Source organism: Amborella trichopoda, chromosome 5, assembly GCF_054954075.1.
Source record: "Amborella trichopoda isolate Santa Cruz 75 chromosome 5, AtrichopodaSantaCruz75HAP2 v2.0, whole genome shotgun sequence".
Taxonomy (NCBI): domain Eukaryota; kingdom Viridiplantae; phylum Streptophyta; class Magnoliopsida; order Amborellales; family Amborellaceae; genus Amborella; species Amborella trichopoda.
Genome location: NC_142340.1, coordinates 11,316,072 through 11,327,673, shown reverse-complemented (window position 1 = coordinate 11,327,673; position 11,602 = coordinate 11,316,072). Strand labels below are relative to the sequence as shown.

The window sequence follows — 11,602 nt, the reverse complement described above, 5'->3', positions numbered from 1 at the left end:
CGCTCCCTCAGACAGGGAGAGCAATCCATTCAGGACTTATATTCTTCCATGAATATGCATTAAGATTCTCTAGCACTCATGGAAACTACGATTGATGATGGTCCTGGTGTAGAAATAGTTGCAAACTCTTGACATGAATTTCAAATTATTGAATTTTTAATGACACTATGTCATGAATTTCAAAGTCCTAAAAATGCCCCGGTGCACAAAAACTCTCTCTCCACTCTGGATGAAGCTCTTTTTGAGTTAATTCTAAAAATGCCCTGGTGCACAGAAGATATCTCTCCATTCTGGATGAAGCTCTTTCTAAGCTACTTGTAGAAAAAACCAAGATTAAATCTTTTAGCTCAATTTTTAAGGGTGAAACAATTTTTGCTGCAACTAAACCTCAGAGATCAAATTAGACTAAACAATTTCAATGTAATTCGTATTATGTCCCTCAAAAGAACATGCCATCTGTTAGAAGAAATTATTGTAAAGAGCTTGGACACATAAAGTAGACTTGCCCAAAGAAAAATAAACCCATCTTTGCTAATGTCGCTGATACAAGTCAATCATTGAACAATTTCACTCTAACTCAAGGTGCATGTCACACCCTACTATTGCTCAGTAACACTTACAGTTGAACAAGTGCAGTCTATGCTTTCCCAGTTACATTTGACGTCTAAACCCATGCCTTCCTTCTCAGGTAACTCTCCTTCTACTTCTTGGCTGATCGACTCAGGCGCCTCTCATCATATGACATATAATGAGTCAATCCTAACTGACTATAAGTCTTTTTCTGATACTATTTATATTATTGATGGAGCTGCTATGAAAGTTTCAAAAATTTGCTCCATATCTCGTACTTCTAACCCTTCTGGTAAATTAAGGGTTTCTGATGTTTACCAAGTTTCTTCACTTGCCATGAATTTATTTTCTGTTGGTCAGATTACTCTTTCAAATTGTAATGTTATTTTTTTCTCCCTCTTGTTGTTATATACAAGATCGGCAGTCAGTGCAATTGATTGGGACTGGCGTAAAATTGGAAATTTGTACTACTTGAACTACATTCATATGCAAACATCTTCTGTCTATGTTGTTTCTATTGGTGATGACACATCTTTATGGCATCAACGTCTTGATCACATCTCTAGTTCTCAGTTATAGTTTTTATTCTCTCGTAATGTGCTTGGTAATATTGCAAATAAAAACTTTATTAATGTCCAACGCTGTGAAACTTGCAAGTTTGTTAATTCTCATGCTTTTCCTTTTTCTCAAAGCAATTCCATTTCATTTTCTATATTTGATCTTATTCATACTGATGTATGGGGCCCTACACCTATTTTATCTAAATGGGGATCACGATATTTTATAACTTTTATTGATGATCAAACTCATCATAAGTGCGGTTGCTTTATGAATAATCACACTGAATTTTATAAATCACTTAATTTTACTCATATGTATAAACCCAATTTTCTAGCAAAATTAAAGTGCTACGCTTAGATTCTATAGGCGAGTACATCGGTGGGTTCCTTAAAAACAAAATTGCTGACAAAAACATTCAACACCAAAAAACATGTCCTTACACTCAAAAACAAAATGGTGTTGTAGAACGTAAAAAATCCCACATATCTTAGAAATCACAAAAGCCCTTCTTTTGTCTACATATATCCCAAAAGAATTTTGGGCAAAAGCTGTTCGTACAACAATTTATCTCAACAACATCATGTCATCCTCCATTTTTTCTAGAGAGTCACCGTTCAAAAAGTTGTTCGCTCAATCACCCAATTATTCCCTTCTGCGTGAGTTCGGTTGTACTAGTTTTATATTGTTACTCTCAACTGAAAGATACAAGTTGTCTCCCAAGACTGTGAAATGTTGCTTCATAGGTTACCTTGATCACCAAAAAGGGTATCGATGCTATGACTCTGCAACCAAAAACTAAGAGTATCCCTACATGTTGTGTTTCTGAGCATCTTCCATATTTTTTAAAATAAAAACGATAACTCATCCTCTCACCTTTTTTTTTTGGGTTCCCTTTTCTGATTCTATTCCAAATTTTTCTAAAAATTCCACTCTTGTTCCTCAACTTCAAGAACAGGACGAAACTCAACCAATTTATGATGACAGTCCTAATCAAAAGCCTACACCTGTTGATCCTATATCGCTTCTGCTCTCAGACGAAGCACCCGTGTATTTATCCCACCTGCCTGACTTGCTAACTACAAAATCTGTTTACCTCGGCACCAAGTCTTTCTTGCTTCTGTTCATTCTTATTTTGAAGCCCAGACTTACAAAGAAGTTGTAAGTCAACTTGAGTGGCAACAAGTAATGACATATGAGTTAAATATTTTTTATTGCATGCATGCTTGGGACCTTGTACCTGTTCCAAAAGAAAATATTGTTATTTAATGTAGATGGTTATATAAAATTAAAACAAATGCATATGGTAGCTTTAAACAATACAAAGCTTGCCTTGTGGAAAAAAGTTACAACTAGCAATATGACATCGACTTTGTAGAAACTTTTACCCCTGTGGCTCATATGACTACTGTTTGTACACTGATTTCAGTAGCTTCCGTTCAGCAATAGCCCCTCTATCAATCAGATGTTAAAAATGTTTGTCTCAATGGTGATCTAGATAAGCGACTGTATATGAAGTTATCTCTTGGAGTTATGGATTTTCAAAAAAGGGTGCGTAAACTTTGACGGGCCCTTTATGGACTCAAACAAGCACCCTGTGCTTGGTTTGAGAAATTTCACAATAAAGTCCTTTTTGTTGGATTTCAACATAGTCATCACGATCTAGCCCTCTTCGTGTCTGAAACTTTTGAAGGGCAAGCCCTCTTGTTATTATATGTGGATGGCATGAATATTTCTGGTAATGATATGGGCACAATTCATAACATCAAACAGAAGCTCAATGGAACATTTGAAATGAAAGATTTTGGCTTTCTGCGCTATTTCCTTGGATTAGAGGTCGTCTATTCTTCCTACGACTATCTGCTTTCACAACTAAAATATGCTCAGAGATTGTTTCCCTAGCTCGACTAAAGGATGATACGAAGAAAGTTGATACCCCTATTGAAGTAAATGCCAAATTTCAGGCAACAGATGGTGAAGCTCTTCCTAATCCAACCTTTTATAAGTAACTGGTTGGAAAATTGATATATCTAACAATTTCATTCCTAGATATTGTTTTTGTAGTTCATATGGTCAGTTAGTTTTTGAGTGCACCGCATTCTATTCATCTCGTTGCCATGTTGCGCATCATTTGTTATATCAGGGATACCATCCACCATGCTTTATTTATCTCATTGTCTTCCTCACTTGAGCCCTGGGCCTCCACAGACTCCGAATTTTCAGTAAATTCAAGTGATCGCAAATCTACCATAAGATTATGCATTTTTCTAGGTGACTATCTTATATCATGGAAAAGCAATAAACAACAATGAATTGCTCAGTCTACTATGGAAGCTAAATAAATGGCTATGACACAAACTACCAATGAGATTGTTTAGCTACGTTGGCTGCTCAAAGATATGGGTGTCACCATTTCTGTCCCTACTCCATTTTATTGTGATAATAAGAGTGTTATTTTCAAAAAATCCAAAGTTTCATGAATGCACCAAACATATTGAAGTCGATTGTCACTATGCTCGACAACAATATTTGGCATGCACAATTTCTCTTCCATATGTGCCCTATGCCTCTCAACTCACAAACTTCTTTACCAAATATCATCCTTCGAATCACTTCTCACAGTTTTTTTCCAAACTCTCCATGATTCTTTTCAAACCATCTCGAGTTTGACGAGGAGTGTGAATAGATTTAACAACTCACTAGTGCATGTGAACGGATATAGCAATATGTGAACAAATATAACAACCCGCATCTGAATGGATATAGCAACCTGGAAGTGCACGATTGTACACTATCCTATAGATTTAGCAAGTATTTACTATATATTGCATGTATGTGCAAATTCCTTATGTATAAATCTATCATTGTAATATCAATTTCATCAATGAAGATTGTACACTAGCCTATAGATTTAGCAAGTATTTACTATATATTGCATGTATGTGAAAATTCCTTATGTATAAATCTTTCATTGTAATATCAATTTCATCAATGAAGAGACACAATATTCTCGCAATATCAACCATCCAACGTACGTGATAAATTGATGGATGGTAGATATGACTCTGTCCCCAGCTTTGAAGTCTGCCTTGTTTGTGAACTCCACAACTTTGAACTAGTTTCTTCCACTATCTATTGCCATAGTACTTTGCACTATAGTTGGTGGGAGTTTCGCATATGATACTAAGTAACATTACTATAGTTGCTAGAAATTTTGATACATGGTTCCGAGTGATTTTTACCGCTGACCAAAAAAATAAAAAAATAAATAAATAAATAAATAAAATAAATCGTATTAGATGGCTTGGTAGGTTATGAGTTCACAACCTGGTTTTGGGTTTTCAAATGGGTACCAATTTTATTGGTTCTATTTTGCCACATGATCATGAAATTTGTATCTCTTAACTGATTGTGCCACGTGGATGTGCTATAAGTGACCACGCCTAGGCCTAGCCCGAATTATATAAATATAGGGAAATTTTTAAAAACAAAGTGTATAAAGAAAGTTCATGCTGGGCACGGCCTAAAAATGCTTTGGCACTGCCAAAAATGGTATGGAGCAGGCCCTGAGGCCTTAATATGTGGCCTGAACCTGGCCCAAAACTGTGCCTTGCCCAAAAGCTTGTGGGCTGGGTTGGGCCCATTAACAACCCAAATATCATGTTATATTCGTCTGCCGTGAATTCAGGTAGATTGAATTTCCCAATAACCATAACATCGAGATGATTAAGGGTGTGTTTGTTTGTGAAAGTTCCCTCTTACCAAAGTTTAGAACCCTCAGCTTCCATGGGTTAACATGGAAGTGGCAGTCTCCTAAAAAAATGTGTATACCCAGTACCATGTTATATTTTTTCCGCAAAGAATTCATATAAGTTAATGTCCCGATAATCATGTCACCACGGAGAGTAAGGTGTGTTTGTTTTGTGAAAACTCAAAGTTTAGAACCCGCCGCTTCCATGGGTTAACATAGAGTAAGAGTCCCTTAATAACAATGTGTATTGATTTTGTTTCCAGGGACATTGGAAATTGCAACTTATAAATAGTGGTTTCTACTCTTGTGTAACAAAAACGAGAGTGCTACAGTTGTGGAAACCGAACACACATGCCTTTAATCTCCAATAACCATACCTTTAATCTCCAATAACCAGGTTAGAAGTAGGCATCTTTCCCATTGCTTTGTTCTTTGGAGGGTTCATAATTCTATTTTCTTGAGTTGCATTCCATGCAGGACTAAATATGTCAACCACAGTGTGCCAAGGCAAAGAGGTGGTGTTTGAGCATGTTTCCATAGAGTAAAATGCATTGACTGATGGATTGGCAAGATGTGAAGCACAAGCTCAAGCTTGGAATAAAGATGTCTTTGTAAATTTTTTATGTTTTTTTATTGATATTTTGTATTGATTGATGATGTAATTTTGTTTTTAATGATTTCTCTGCATTAAAGTGATTCTTGTAAACAAAAAAATACATATGTCAACATATATAGCAATTCGATGTTAAAAATCCATTTTTGTTTCTTACAAAATATCACTATTTTTTTGTTAATCGATTACATCTGCCACAGTTCAAAAATAACAGCAAAAACAGTAACATTTTTATAAAAAACCTTAAAAATTCTTTATTTTGATGTTTTTAGAAAAAGTTCAAAAATACTTTCCTATATAAGTACATCCAAATTCAAAAAAAATTGGAACTTTTTTTTTTGTTTTAAAAATAATTAAAGAAATAACTTACTACATATTTTCAAGATAATATAGAACTTTAGCTGAATTTTTATCAATAGCTTAAATTGATAACATAGATGTTTAACTAAATATATTCAAGGTAATTTTGAATAACAAATCAATTGAGATTAGCTAAAAAAATTCATCAAAATATTTTCAAGCCAAAAAAATGTTCCAAATTCCAAGAAAAAACGTATTCTCCAAAAATAAAATTAATACCAAAAACAATTCTAAAAAAAAAATACATTCCCTAGAAAAATAAGTGAAAATGAATCTTAAGTAGCTTAAAAAGTTAGTGCAGTTGTCCCCACAGTGGAAAATTTTGTAGAAGAAGACGATGAAAGTAAATTCAAATGTCATAAGATTCTTGATACAATCATTGAAAAATATTAGCCCATTGACTAGTAGTAAAAAAGAGAACAAAAATAGACAGCAAAGCTCTTTGTCTAGGTTCATTTGCCCCAAAAAGAGAGAGAATAAATACCATCACTCATCGATGAGAGAGAGAACTATCACTCATCTTTTTCTTTTTTTTTAACCACCAAAAAATATTGAGGAGAGAGAAATTCTAGGCCCAGATTCCTCCATAATTCTTGTCTCTTGTGAAAATCCCCGGTAGATGACAGAGAAATTGTTATGCCCTAGAAATCCGTTATTTTTTTCGAAATGCCCCCACTTCCCCTCTTTTTTGTGTGACAACAGAATTCCGGACTTCTTGAAAGTCTGAAGTGTTATCTAAAATTCTAGAGAGAAACACTTCGAATTTCGGACTTTAAAAGTCTGAAGTGTTATCTAAAAATCTAGAGAGAAACACTTCGAATTTCAGACTTTGAAGTCTGAAGTGTTATTTGGAACTCTAGAAAGAAGCACTTCAGACCTTCGAACTGATTGGATTTAGGACCATGAAAGGTCTAACTCCAAGAAGTCCTTTTTTTTTTATAGTTCAGCAAGGAAAGGGATCTTCAACCCGTGGCAAGAATGAAACTTAAGATGTTATATTGTGGTGTCATGCTGCCCCAACCACCTTACCTTGAGCCCATTCCTAATTTTTTTAGACTCTCTAAAATCATTGTCAAATCTGACCTTGTGGGGGTATTTTGCAAAAAATTAAAGAAAAAGCAAATGGGATATAAACACGAAAAACAAAACTTAAAGGGGATTTTTATAAGGGCAAGCTTTCTATGCTTCCCCTGTAGCATAAAACTTATATACTTCCCCTTATCCAACCGTCCATATTGAATGGAGGGCTTAGAATGTCCCAATCACAATGTCACGTCTCTACACTATTTTTTTTTTTTTTTTTTCTATAAGCTATTTTGACACCAAATTTTGAACATCCAATCCCCTATTAAATTTGCACTAGCAAAAAATATAAAACAAATAATTTTCAAAAAATTAAATGATCAAAATACCCCTGAAAATTTCAAGAGGTATTTTGGTCTGTAAACAGGCTTTGGTAGTAACTGACAGGATTTGCTCAGTAAACAGGTTGTTTATCATAACAAACTGTAGTAAATTGGCATAACAAGCTTTTACAAATCATAACACGCTGTTACAAACAAACTGTACTTGTAAATAACAAACTGTTACAAACAAACTTAACAAACTGTTCCAAACGGTAATCAAACTGTTACAACCTATTAAAACAAACCAACTTAAAGTACTTACAGAAGTACTTATAGTCTGCAGATACAATAGCTAGAAAATGACCTCCATTGGGATGGGCAGTAACTCGGAAGGTCTTTGTAGTTTCAATCACACATAAAACTGAAAACTAAAAGGGTAGAGAAGAGAGAAGAGGAGAGAGAAAAGACTTGGCTTCTAAGGGTCTCTGAAATATAGCTTTTAAGCTTGGACTCTTGAAACTCTACCTCCATCGAATGGCCTTCACTTCCTTTTATAAAGGCGGATCTCAAACTTGCATTCAATTTCTTTTGTTGCAGGTGGCAGGTATCTACGTTGTCTGTTCAGGTGGCGGTCATCCAAGTGGTTCCTTTATTGAGTGTGGGAAAGAGGGAATCGGCTTTGGCTAGGGCGCGACAGGTATCTGGTCGGTGATGGTTTACTTTTGGTGAGTACGGGACAAAGGGAATCTGCTTTGGCCAGTGCAGGACAGATGTCAACAAAGGTAGACAGGTGGCAAGATTCTTTTAGGTAAGTGGAGGTTTCTGTTGGTAATTTTGTCGGTACCCTCTTTTAGGAATCTTATTATTCTAGAAAGTTCTGGAAGTTTCTGGAAGGTTCTAGAGGTTTCTGGAAGGTTGTTTTGGATATTGTCAGGTCTTTGGCCTTTTTTTGGGTTTTAGTAAAGGGTTTGCTTTTGCGAGAAGCCATGAAGAGTCTGGGCTTCTTCTTCTTCGTCCATTGTCTATTCTTCTTCATTCTGAGTACTTTTTGTTACTACCTCTTCTTCAAAGATCTGAAGCAATTGATTTTCTACTTCCTTTTTGTGGCCTGTGGATTTCTCTTTTTCATTTGTCTAATATATTCTGCCAGATTATTTGGTTATCATATGTAAAAGCTCCCAATGCTTCTGGAATCTTTTTCATTCTTATTTTTTTTGGCTTCAAATTTTCATAAACAAATATGTCCCACCATTTTATAGATATTTTCTTTCCTATTTTGTAAATATATTCATAATTGTTAGAAGTATTATTGGTTATGGCATATTGCCACCTCATTATCCAGGGTATCTGATACATGGAAGTAAAGTACAAATGGTAATCGACATTAGGGTCTTTCCCATTATTGTCCATGAATTTTGATTGAGACATTTGTAATTCTTCAGGTAAAATTTGAGGGACTAATCCCCAGGTAGAAAACCAATTCCTGAACCAGTTGGGAAATGGTTCAGTTATATGCATCTTGAATTGTATAAACCAAATGTGAGAGTTGTAATTATTTTGAAGGGTTAAAACTTTGTGCCAAGCATCAACATATTCTGCATGTCTGTAATATTTATTTGGGAAATCTTGGGCTTGCAATTTCTTTGCTCTCGAGGGTTCTGACCCCATTCACTATAGGGTAATATTTTTTGAATTTGTATTTTGGAATATGCTATCATTCTGGTATTGGGTTGATGATAATGAATAATTGAAACAGAACTAGTTTCTAACAAAATGGCCTCATACCATTCTCTTTTTTTAATTCCATTGGAAGGGTTCAAATTATTATGTAGGTAAATATTTGCAATCTGGTTAGGATCTTCCATAGCATGGCGATCTTCTATAACCATTTCTACTACAAATGATGTATCTACATGTTGAGATCTTTCTATAGAAGGTGTTTTTCTAGGTGTTGGTGACTGCATAAAGACAATATTTGGGTTTTGAGAAGGGCTTTGTTGGCTAGAATATTTAGGATAATTTGGGCTGGTTGGAGAATAGGGTAGGCTAATTAAAGGTGATCCAACAGAATGAGATGGAACTATATCTATAATTTCTTTCCTCTTTTGGCTATTTCTATGAGTATCCATTTTATTTTGATGAAATAATATTAATGCTAATGGTTGCTGCTCAAGTTCTAGTGGTAGTAGATTCCTTCCCCCCCTGCAAAATTCACATGTAAGAAAGTCAAGGAGATAGTTAGTAGATCCACGGAGATGCTCAATTCTAAAATCAAAGGATGACAAAATAGCTTACCAGCGAGCAAAAATTTGTTTTGAGACAAGATTTTGAACATCTTTTAAAAGAATGTCTTTAGCAAACATATAATCTGTTTTTATTAAAAATGGAGTATTAAAAATATCGCTTTGAAATTTGGTTACACAATGAACAATAGCTAAAATTTCTTTATTTACCCTGGAATAGTTTTGTTGGGTACTATTCCGTGATCTAGAAGTATAGCGTACTAATTGTTCAGGGCCATTATCAAGTTGTTGTTTTAATACGCCTCCTACCCCGAGTTCAGAGGCATCACATTCAATGATCTTAAAAGCATTAGGATCTGAAAGAACCAAGCAAGGAAGTTCCTTTGCTTTGCTTTTAAGGATTTTAATGGCATTAGTATGCTCATCCATCCATTTCGAAGGATTCTTTTTTAGCCTGTCATACAATGGTTTAGCTATGAGTGCTAGATCTTTAATAAAATCGCCAATATAATTCAAACATCCTAAGAATCGTTGTAATTCCGTTTTATTCTGGATTATATCAGAAAATTTATTTGAAAATTCAATTGCTCTGTCTATTGGGATAATGGTTCCTTGGAAAATGTTGTTTTAGAAACCTGATTTCGGTTTGACAGAGGTTCATTTTTCTTGCAGAGACTACCAAACCTGCATACTTTACCGTAGTCAGGAAGATATTTAAATGCTTAAAATGTTGATGAATATGCTCTGAAACAATTAGTACATCGTCAATATAAACAATTATGAATTTCATATATGGATTAAATATATCATTCATAATTTTTTGAAATTCAGAAAGAGCATTTTTTAATCCAAACGGCATTACATTCCATTCATTATGTCCAAACGGGACATTAAATGCAGTTTTGTATTTATCTTTGTCATGTATTTGTATTTGCCAATACCTTGATTTAAGGTCAAATTTTGAGTAAATACAAGCATTAATAAGTCTATGTAGTAAATCTTTCTATGTAGTAAATCTTTCTTATTAGGTATAGGATATCGTATCCATTTTAATATTTTATTAAAGGGTTTATAGTTTATAACTAATCTAGGGACTCCCCTTTCTTTTTCAATTGCGTTTTCTACATAAAATGCAGCACAACTCCAAGGTGCCGAGCTTGGTCTTATTAAATTCTTTTTTAATAGATCATCTATTTCTTTTTTACAAATTTCTAGCAATCTATAATTCATTTGTATTGGTCGTGCCTTTGTAGGTATTTTATTTTCTGTAAATCCTTCTTCATAAGGCAATTCTATCATATGCTTCTTCCTATTCCAAAAAGCATTTGGTATATCACTACAAACTTCCTGTTTTAATTTTATTTTGATTTCTTCAATTTTCTTTTTTATTTCTGGAAGTAAAAGATCTTGTTCTATTTTTTTGTATTTAAGTTCTTCTTTAAGATGATAGAGGAATTTTTCTTTGTTTTGAACAATTTGTTTAACATGATTTATTTCTTTGATTTCTGGTTTATCTATGAATTCAAATTTAATCCGATTACCAGCTAGGTTTGACTCTATTCCTATATTATTAATTCTTAAAGGATAAAGTAGGCTCAAGACGGGTGTTCCTAATATTACTGTCTGACTTAGTCCTTTGACCATAATAAAGGGTATTTCTAAACAAGTTCCATTATCACAAACAACAGCATTGGATAATTTATAATTTATTATTAACTACTACCATCAGCAGTATTCAATATTTGTGTTGTTTTATCAAAATATTTTGTAGGAACTAAACCTTCATTTATACAGTTTAAATCGGCACCTGAATCTATTAATGCTAAAGATTGAAAACTATATTCATTTTAAACTACAATTTTTACTAATGTGAACCATTTTTGTGTAATTACTCTATTTATTAAATTTAAGGAAATATTTTCTTCTTGGATATCTTTTTTAATTCCAAAGGATTCTGGTAGATCAGGTTTTATTGGTTTTAGTTTGTGAGATTCTATTAATTGATCAAATTCTAACTCATCATTTTCTGAAATAGTTTCTGAGAATTCATTATGTAATTCTAATATTCTAATTCTTTTTTTAAGTTGCTGGACTTCTATTTTTACTTCATTTATTTCTTGTTTTAGAGCTGCAGTAGTTGGTTCTCTTTGAATTGCCTCTT

General features: G+C 33.8%; 1 long non-coding RNA gene across 1 annotated transcript; it reads right to left on the bottom strand.

Annotated features, from left to right (window-relative positions):
- Positions 1 to 1,618: 1,618 nt before the first annotated feature.
- On the bottom strand, positions 1,619 to 7,574 carry LOC110008056 (uncharacterized). Its single transcript, XR_002282520.2, has 2 exons — positions 7,521 to 7,574; positions 1,619 to 2,368 (listed from the first exon to the last, which is right to left on the bottom strand). It is a non-coding gene; the product is annotated as an uncharacterized LOC110008056 (long non-coding RNA).
- Between the last annotated feature and the right edge of the window lie 4,028 nt (positions 7,575 to 11,602).